Raw genomic sequence first — 9,982 nt, 5'->3', positions numbered from 1 at the left:
ATTAAAAAGCGTCACAGCCAACTCTGACTTCATTGTGATGCCTGTGGGCCACCAGTTCATGATATGAAAGTACTCAGCCTGTGGGGAAAATGAGTGTTTTCCACTTCTCTTTGTGCCATTGACCTCTTTGTTCTTGTCCTTTGGACCAAGAGCCCCTGGGGACTGAGATCACTTCCCACCTGATGTTCGCATAGCACCTTGCACAGCCTTGACCCATATCAGTGCTCCTGGGCTCCACCAAAGCACAGCTGGAGAAAACCACTGCTTCTGAGGCACTCCTCGATACAAGACCTTGTATCTCTGTAGCCATATAGGTCAGCTTAAAGCCACATAATGCAATGGCAATTTACCTAGGACAGCCCAAGCTCCCAAAACATCACAGAAGTCAGCAACCCTTGGGAGATGCTGGACACAGAGGTGATCCCTGAACACCCTCTGAGCTTGTTCCCTTTTCTGGGGGGTTTATCCGCCTGCCAGGATGATGCTGTAGGTGCAGGGAGAGCATCCCCCTGCCAGGTATCCGGTTACTGCCTCATCTCCTCCTGCTCTTAAGGCATCTTAAGGCCAGATCAGCACTTCCAGGGGAAGGAAGCGTCAGCGCCCTGCAGACACCCCTGCTGCCTGCTCCAAGCAGGGGATTATTTCACGTACAATGGCTTCTCATTCAGCCCGCGAGTATCTAATTTGATCCAGGGACTCGCAGAGTGGAGAGCTGGCAAAACTAGATGACCAGATGTTTTCTGAGGAGCCTTGCACTCCTCTGTGGCACAGTGAGAAGGACGTTAGTGGCAGCCTGCTTGAGAGTATAGATCAACGGAGAAATTAGTGAGAACATGCTGCTGTCAGCACAGGCGACGTACATGCTGTACTCTGTACATCACTGCACGTTCCTGCTCCACCAAAGCCTCCCTGCAACACAGGAGGCGAGGAGGTCAAATTACTGAATTGGTGCTTCAGATCCACAAAAATCCTTCAATGTTAGCTCTGCAGTGGGTCACTCTCTGACCCAGCCAGGGGACCAGGTCACAGCTGATGGTGCTGTAGGTGTGCTGGCAGGTTTTGCTAAAGCAAGAGATGGAGCTTGCTTCTTGGAGCTAGGGGCAAGCATGTAGAAGGTGATTTCCTCTTTAATTTCTGGGTTTCCATCCCAGGTAGGGTAATGCATGTCTGGAGCCTTGCATGTGAGGGCAATGGACTCATTTAGCATTTACTTTCATGTCTGACTCATGTTAGGAGTGATTTTGGGACAGCTGGCAACCTACCAGGATTTCGCTTTCCTGGGAGGACTGACCAAAATAGTAACTCAACAAACACCTGTCCTTGTGGCTGGTACCTCAAACTTTCCGTTGCAAATGAAGCAAAAGCTGGGGAGGTCCATCTCCCCGTGGTCCCTGCCAAAGCTGCTCCTTCGCTGACAGCAGGCAGCAAGAGAAAACCCATCCTCCGTGAGAGATGCTGCTGGCACGAGACCCCGCAAAGCAAAAACACATGTCAATGACGGCCAGCCCGGATGCGAGTCTTTCTAATTCAAGAACAACAAGTTCAATGGATTGAGGAATCAAGGCTGCCAGTGCCAGAGGACAAAAAAAGGAAAATCTCCAAAAGTATTAGATTGCTCCAAAGGCAGGGAGGAAGTCTAATGCAGATTAACTGCGATTTGGGAGAGGAAACCAATGGAAGAAATGCTGGTGTTTGTGGGTGATGCTCGTTGGCCACTTGGCATCCGTCTCCTCTCTGTTTGTAGGACCAGAGACCCCTGAGTGTTAGATAAAGGAGGAAAAAGCACACACAGAGTAAAGCAAGAAGATCCAAGATTTGGGACCCACCCCCAAAGAGGAAGAGGAGCTCGTTGGTACTCAGCCTCCAGTGTCACAAGTGCGGATGCACACTGGTGCATCCCACAGAGGTAAGGCTGAGCTTTGAGCTGGAGCATCAGTTATCTCAGATATAAGACCTTGCCCTGGCACGTGGCTGCCTTGCTGGGCAGCAGTGCTTTGTCAAAGCTGCTGGGCTGCAGTTTTTTGTATATTTACAAAGTCCAGAAATGGTCTGAAATAGTGGCTTTTTGTGGCCAGCAAGCTGATCCAGTATTTACCAGAAGGTTTGGTGGAGAACGAGTGTTTAAGATGGAGAACTTTTGCTAACCCACCTCATTTATCAGACTGGAAAAGCAGAGTTTTGACTGCTCCACCTTTTTAGTGAAATGACTCATTACCTGGTGGAAGGCAGACAGCCCCCAGCATATTCACCTTCAATTCAGCTCCAAATCATCCCTGCTTTAAAAATTCACAATAAAACCATCTCACCCTTCAGATAGCCTGAGATTGGGACAGGATGATGGAAGTTACATATATTTGCAAGTGGGCTGAATTAAACATGCTTCAGCTGTACTTGCTCGCAAGACGATAAAACATGCCCTGTGAAAGCTGATCAGCTCAATACGCTCGAAGACTACAGCATCTGAGCTTTGGAGAGCAGGTTCAGACAAAACGACCAGCACGGGGCTGGACTCTGCCATTGCCAGGGGAAAGCTCGCCTGTGTGGGCAAACCCTTGGGGTGACAGCAGCGTGGCATGCCCGTTGGCAGCTGGTTTGGAGCAAGAAATTAGGAGAGAGCATCATCTGCCATGGACTCGCCCTCTCCAGGCGCCTCCTCCCTGGGAGTGGTGATGTGCCATCCCAGAAGGATGGGGCCAGTGTGCCCAGCCACATTATTTACGGACCACAGGGAGCCAGAACAACTCCAATAACTCCATCAAGCTTTGCTGGCGCTCAAGCTTGCTCCTCCCAAGTTTTACTCGCATAGGTGCTCGGTCCCATAAAGATCAGCCCCCTTCCAGCTTGCTTGCAGTTGACAGGTGACTTGCTGCTAGGTAACACAGGGATTTTTTAGGGACAAGCGTGCTGTTGTTCTGCCTTGGGGAAATGATGTGATTTTCACGTGTCCCCGCTGCAGAATGAATGAATGAGACGTTTGACGAGGACACGTTAGTAAGGCTGGCAAGCCTGCTGGCTCCGGGTTTTATAAGGAGCGCTGAAGGCTTTTTTTCCACTCGTTTCTGCCATGAGCGGTTGGAAAGGGTGATAAACAGCAACAGTAACCATGCAAAGCCATCCCCACCTCTTCCTGTCCCAGGACAGGTTGATCTTTCACATCCAGGAGCATCCCCAGCCCCGGGGCTGCAGCAGGGCCCCGGCACCGCAGGAGCTGCCTGCGGGAAGAGGCAGCTGTCCAAAAGGATGCCTCAGTTTGCGGTGGGAGGAAAGGTTGGTGGCCACAGAGGTTGTGCAGTAATCAGGAGATGTTTCCATAAGCTCCTGAGCCTCTGCAGCCAATGTTTGCTCCCCAAAACTGAGCTACAGGACAAAAAGACTCAACTTCTCCTTTGGCACTGTAACACCAGGCTGGCTCCCTCAGCAAAAAACCAAAGCAACAAACAACAAATCCACTTGCCAAACTTACAAACTTCAGCAAAACAGCATTCTTTTCCCCAGGCAAATAATTTGTTAGAACTTTTCTTTCCTCAACACATTGTACCTAGACTTTAAGTGGGAACTTATATCTGGTCATTTGTATAGCTTCGTATCAGGTGAGTTTTGGTTTTTTGCCATTCCTGTGTCTCTTTTATTTGGTATTGAAGTTAAATCCACTTGCTAGTTTGCATTTGATTGTATGTGAATAACTTGACACTGCTGAGGGACTGATACTTGCTTAAAGAGAAACTATCCAATTAGAGATTGAGGTTGTGTCTGCGTCTCTGATGCAACTCATGCAGAAAAACACATTGCTCTGGAAATGGCCTAGACCTGCCAGAAACGCACCCGTGCTTCAAGTGAGTTTCTAGATGGATATTTGGGCAAAACCCTTGGCTTTTTAGCATCCAAAGGAGCTCCAGCCATTTACAGGGGAAAATTCAGCATCTCCCAAATGATGCCTCATCAGCTCTACTCAAAGCAACGAACGGCACAGTGGAAACAATGCAGTGTTACCTCCTTGTTATAAACCCAGCATCTCCAGATGCCTCAGACGCAAACATCTGAAGCACAAGTTGTTCCACGTGCTTGGTGAAAATCACAGACAAGCCCCTGAGGAATACATACATACCGACCGCATACATGCTATTTCATGGATTTTTTTTTTTAATGCTAACTCCAAACAAAACTGTTATGATGTGGAGATGCTGTTTATATCAGCTCCTCATCAAGCGATGGGAGAGAGGAAAATTACGCCGCCTGGACCCCTGTGCCCACCCAGCGGAACTCCCTGGCATGAGGAGCCCCGTGCCACCCAGCTGGGGACAGCAAGGACCCCCTCACGGAGGACAAGAGGAGAAACAAGTGCATCCCACCCTGGACTACCTTTAACAATAGCAATGCCAAGGTGCAACGCAACGTGAGGATGCTCAGTGACTAATGCTACTTTCTGTTATCACCAGGAAACATGGTGTCACTCTCTGTGCACAGCAGATCCGTGATGCCCTGGGGAGCAGCAGCCTCCTCTGCCCACCACAACCATCCCCAGGCAGGGGAGCACGCTGCTGTGGGAGGCACAGCTTTGCTGCTAGCACCCTGCCTGCTCCTGCAGTCACTTACGCCATCAGGAAGGAACATATCAGTCCTAAATTAAGGCCCAAGAGACTAGAGAGGGACTATCAGGTGTGGGATGAAGCCAAAGGAACTAAGCCCAGGGAGGAAACCAGGAAGCTGCATGATGTGAGAGATGGAGAGGGGAGTGGGGATTCAACCCTGCTCAAATCCATGGGATCACCTTGAGCAAAATGTGGGTTTTTTTCTCCCCTTAATTCACAGCTCTTTTAAATTCAGGGGAGTGGCCCAATTTTCACAGCTGAATTAAGCCTGTCCAACTTAGCATCAGCTCCAAAGATTTAAAAGAAGCAGTGTTTCTGGCAGATCACCTGTCAGGAAAGCATGGTGGGGGCATGGTGCCCTAGGGGAGAAGCAGCAGCCCCAGTGAGGTTAGGATGTGGGTCACAATCCCCATGGGGTGTTTCAGACTCCAGTGTTGCTGCTCCTCTGGCTTTGTTCTCACCCTACCTGCAAACAAGAGCTGCGCATGGAAAACTCCATTTATTGTGGAAAAGCCCACATGGTCAAGTTAAAAATATATATTCTTATTCCTTTAATAGGGAATCCTAACAAGAACATACCCCCCGGAGGCTGGGATGTGTAGTACATCAATACAGAGCTTTATGTTTCCAGTGCTGTCCTCTCCGTCTTAGCATAACACAATTTTTTCTCTTTACCGCTGGTGTGCAATGACCACAGGTTTCCAATGAGCTGGCTACAGCAAACTCTCAGGTCTTTTCCCCCCTGTATCTTCCTGACTAACATAACACTCATTCATGGGTATGAATAATTCCCTATAATTCCTCTTCGTCTCGTCTGCCGTTACATCATCCCGCCCACGTGGGCAGTGAGTATTTCTGGCTTCTCCCTGACTCCAGCTCTTTTCAAGCCACCTCACTTCTCTCCCTGGTAATTAGTAACAGTTGTTTCCATCACAAAATGGGAAGTTTCATTGAACCATTGAAATTCAGCCCATTTCAAATGGCTTTTTATACAGCACAGGACTTTGAAGTTGCCACAGGACATGGAGGCCAAAACTTTGAAAGAGATTTTTTGATCCCCTTGTGCAAGGCATCATCTGGAAGTCTCTAACGCAAGAAAACAGGAGCAACCCAAAGCAACGCCTACGTTGGCCAGAATGCATCTCACACACGCTCCCTGAGATATCACTTATTCTGAAAAAGAGCTCAGCTAGCATCTTTCCTAGAAGCCAAGCATCACTGTTCACATGAGTTTACTGACCTACAAGCTGCACGTTGTGTTAGAGGGGAAAATATTCACGTTATTTACGTATTTGAGAGTAGTTTGTTCCTTGTCATCGCAGATGCTGAAAAGCCCTTCCAGCAGGACGGCTTTCTGCAGGGTGCAGTTGGTCAGGGCTCCAAGTTTCTGTCTGAGTTACAATCTCTTCTATAGGCCATAGATTAAGAGTATATATACACTTGGATAATACAGACAGCCCAGCTGTAGCTTAGCTTTTATTGCTTCTTCTGGGGTTAGCCTGTTGCAGTGATTTATTAGCCTCAGAAATGTTACAACAAAACAGACATCCTTTTAAGAAATCACTGATTTATCAAAAGAAAAATGTTTCCCAGCATACACAGAGATTTTTAAAGCTTTGATTTGGGGAAAAAAGTAAAAAGACACAGCACAATGCCTTTCAGTAATTCTGATAATAATATATATAAATAAACAATAATATTAATAAAAATAACTCCTAATAAACCCTACTAGGTGAAGCTTTTATTAAACCATTGGTTTTAAATGATAACACTTAAGAAGAGGAAAGAAAGGAAGAAAATGACTTTTCAATTAGCCCTAAACCATTTCTCCTCCCAGGAGGGTTTTTCCTCCAGTTGCATGGGAGATACTGAAGTTTTTGGTTTCATCCTTAAGGCTTTTCCTGCCATTGCATTTTGAAATTGTAGGAACCAAGATCAAAAACTCCAGCCTGTGCCTGACCCCACACAACAGCTCTTTCTCCTATAGCGGTCACACCTATCACCGCTTTTTGCCCTTCACATAAGCCAGGGAGGCAAACCCCACTGTCTCATGGCTAAGGAGCTGAGGCTGAGCAGGCAAATCACAGCTGTAATTATACAGCTGCTGGCAGAGACATCCCAAGTTCCCCCAGCACTACCCCGGGAGCATACCAGTATCCACCCCATCGACCTGTGCTGGGGCACAAACCTCTCTCCCCGGTGCCAGTTAGGAAATGTGCCCTTGATTGCAATTAAGCCCATGTTGCACCCAGGTTGCTGGGATGCTCATAGCATGACCCAGGCTTTCCCAAGCCCCGTCCTAGCACAGCCTCCCTTGAACCCACTATCACAACTTCATCCTTAAGGATGATGGGAGGGAGATTTTGCAGCAGTGTTTTAATTTCTTCACCAGGGCTGCAGGATGAGGACAGCAGACCCAGCTGGCTCTTCTCTTGCCTTCATTCCTGACCCGCCCAGCTCACTTTCTCCCCACCTTCTCTGCACGCTCTAGAGATGCTCCTGCCCTTTCCACCTGGCTGTTTCAAAGTTGAGGGCGGCATCAAATGTGGCACAAATACATTGGGAGACATTTTTACAGAGTCAGACAGACAAATAGAAAGTGTAGGAGAAAAGCAAAACCGAGGAAATATTTCAGAAAATATGTCCTGGACCACTTCCTAACTGGGGTGTTGGTGCTGGTGGCAGGAGAAGCATTTGGACAAAAGGAATGGCAAATCCTTTGGAACTAACAAAAACCATCTATTGTGAGCAAAATGAAAATGCAATCTGCAACCCTGCCCTCGTTGCAGCAGAGCAGCTCTCTGCCCTGCTTTACAAGCAGGAGAAAGAACTTGTCCTTTGAAATAGGGGCATGAGGGCCACAGCCAGACCCCACACCTCCAGTCCGCTGTGCAGATGCTCAGTCTGGTGACAGAAAAATAAGGGAGCAAGCCCTTGGTTTTGGAGGTACCCACTAATTTCAGAGTAAGAACCAGTCCCATCTTACAGGAACAGGTTTTATTTGAGGGAAGGTGCCCTTGGGTTTGATGGAGGCCCGAGGAGTCCCCGGAGAAAAAGCCAGCAGATGGTGCTCAAGGATGGAGCCCAGGAAGGATGTGCCTGGGTGTCCCCATGCATCCGTGACCCAGAGTGGGCTGCCTCTGCGTGTGTGAATCACACTGGGGAAATCCACAGAGTGGGTAGAAACAGCCCAGCTGAAGCACATCCACATGCAGAAAAGCACTGCAAAATTTCACCATGCTGCCTGTTTTACTGTTTTTATTTTTTTTTTAAGGGTCCCAAGCCATGATCCTTATTCTGGGGCTGTGAGGACATCGAAGTCCCCTTTGCATTCAACAAGTATGTAGCACACAAGGCTTTTTTGTAATGGGTGGAAAGAGAATTCCTCAAAACCCTCTTCCTGACTCATAGCATTAATTGCCTCTGGTTATTAATACACCAGGGAGGAAATCTTGCTAAACTTAGTCCCAGCTGCCTCTAGAAATTAACAATGCAATGTGATTCGGTCTTTTACTATTTATCAGAGAGGGTTTGTTTGGTGTCTGGGGATGGAAAGAAGTCTGTCCCTGCAGATGTCACCCCTTCCCCAGAGATTTCACTTGCCCCTGGAATATCACAACAGCCGCAGTGGGGACCTGTCCGGGCTCCCCATTGCTGCTGTGGCAGATGGGGGACTGTTTTGCAGGGGGTCACCAACACAAACAGAGAGGGAACTGCTAAAGGGATGATTGGAAAGGATCATGAGTGAAAGGAAGAAAAAAAAACCAACCCCAACCAACTACTCCACCCTAAAACGCCCTCAGCATCCTGGCTGGCTGCTCTCCCCCTGTGAGCCAGCTACAAAACCCCTTTTTGGAAAGGAAAACCTTTCAGCTTGGTTATTACAGTCATAAAGGCAATCAGATGGGAATTTAAGACCTCTCGTAGTCTTATTTAATTATTGGAGCAGTTGGTAAAATTCACTTCAATATTAAAACCATATTAAGATAGATTCTGCATCACAAAAAGAATAAATTTAACTTCCAAGTTAAATATGTTCTCAACTGAGCTGTGATAGGCATACAACACAGGTCATACATGTTTTGCCAATATCGTGACATTATTTGCCTATGATCCTCTACCTTGGCTGGTTTTCACTACTGTTCTGGGGTGGCTGGAGCTTTCCTGTGTTTTATTATTTTGTTTTTGCTGGTTGCTTAAAACTGTTTTCCTGCATTCCTTCACTGCTGTACAGAAACCCCTGGTTTTTGAAGGTTATCTGAGCTAACGGCAATACAGATCCCAGTTACCATTGAGCTCATATGACCAAACCATACTGGTTTCCGCTGGTGATGGCAAACTGGAAATGCTGGACCCCACTTGGTGGCTGCAATTCTTGCTGAGTGTGTAGTACAGGTGACAGAAGGGTTGAGATGAGCAAGAGAGGCAATAGCCTGAAAGGCCAAAGGCAGGAGGAGGTGCAGGGCAGCACATTGCCTGGGCCTGCCTGTCCACCAGGAGGCTGGCAACAGGGTGAGAGTGGCCACAAGCCACTGCTGCTGCTTTATGGGGTGGCCCCGGTGCCACTGCAGCATCCCCAGTTGGGTTCTCCCACCTGACAGCTGAATTAAGAAGGAAAATAATTTGGTTTGGAGACTTCTGCCGGCAAAATGCACCTGCACCATATGTATTTTGTCCTTTAGCAGCTGTCCCTCACCCATCTTGGCCAGGGTTAAGTGTTTGTCGTTGCTTTCCAGCGGATCCCTTTTCCTCCAGCTGCTGGTCATCTGCCTGCCAACACCCAGTGAGGGGCTGCAGCTCCTGTTTGCCAGGCATATTTATTATTTGGGAACACCCTGCCTTTGAGCTCCAGCTCACCAGCTTTGAGGAGGGGGACATGACACCCTGCTTGCTTTTGGACGTGCGGCCGGAGATGTTTGCGCTGGATCCCCCTGCGAGGTCGGCACTCGGTGTCTGCAAGCGCCAAGCCAAGCACCATTTCTAAAATGAGCTATTGCATCAGTTCAAGGGCTCAGCACTTTCCTGAAGCATTCCAGCTATTTCTTTATGTGGCTAGTCTTTCAAACAGCACAAAACCTAAAGCAAACATAATAAATCTCCATTTGAAATGAAGAGAATTTGACTATTTGATTCCAGGGGCACCATCTCAGTTCCAACCTTATATGGAACCAAACAAGGGCAAGAGATAGGAATTAAAATTTCCATACCACCATTTCTTGCAAAGCACAACCCAGTCGAGACTGAAATGTTTAACTTTGGCCAGTGCCATGCTGTCACTCAAGGCAGAGGAATAAAATTAGCCCCTGAAATTTGCCCAATACTCTCTGACCAATAAAAGGTTAAAAGTATTTTTTCACAGCAGATAGCTTTAAAAAAAAAAATAAAAAAATCAC

Source organism: Egretta garzetta, unplaced genomic scaffold (genome assembly GCF_000687185.1).
Source record: "Egretta garzetta isolate BGI_Z169 unplaced genomic scaffold, ASM68718v1 scaffold113, whole genome shotgun sequence".
NCBI classification, from domain to species: domain Eukaryota; kingdom Metazoa; phylum Chordata; class Aves; order Pelecaniformes; family Ardeidae; genus Egretta; species Egretta garzetta.
Note: the sequence above shows the minus strand (reverse complement) of the source record.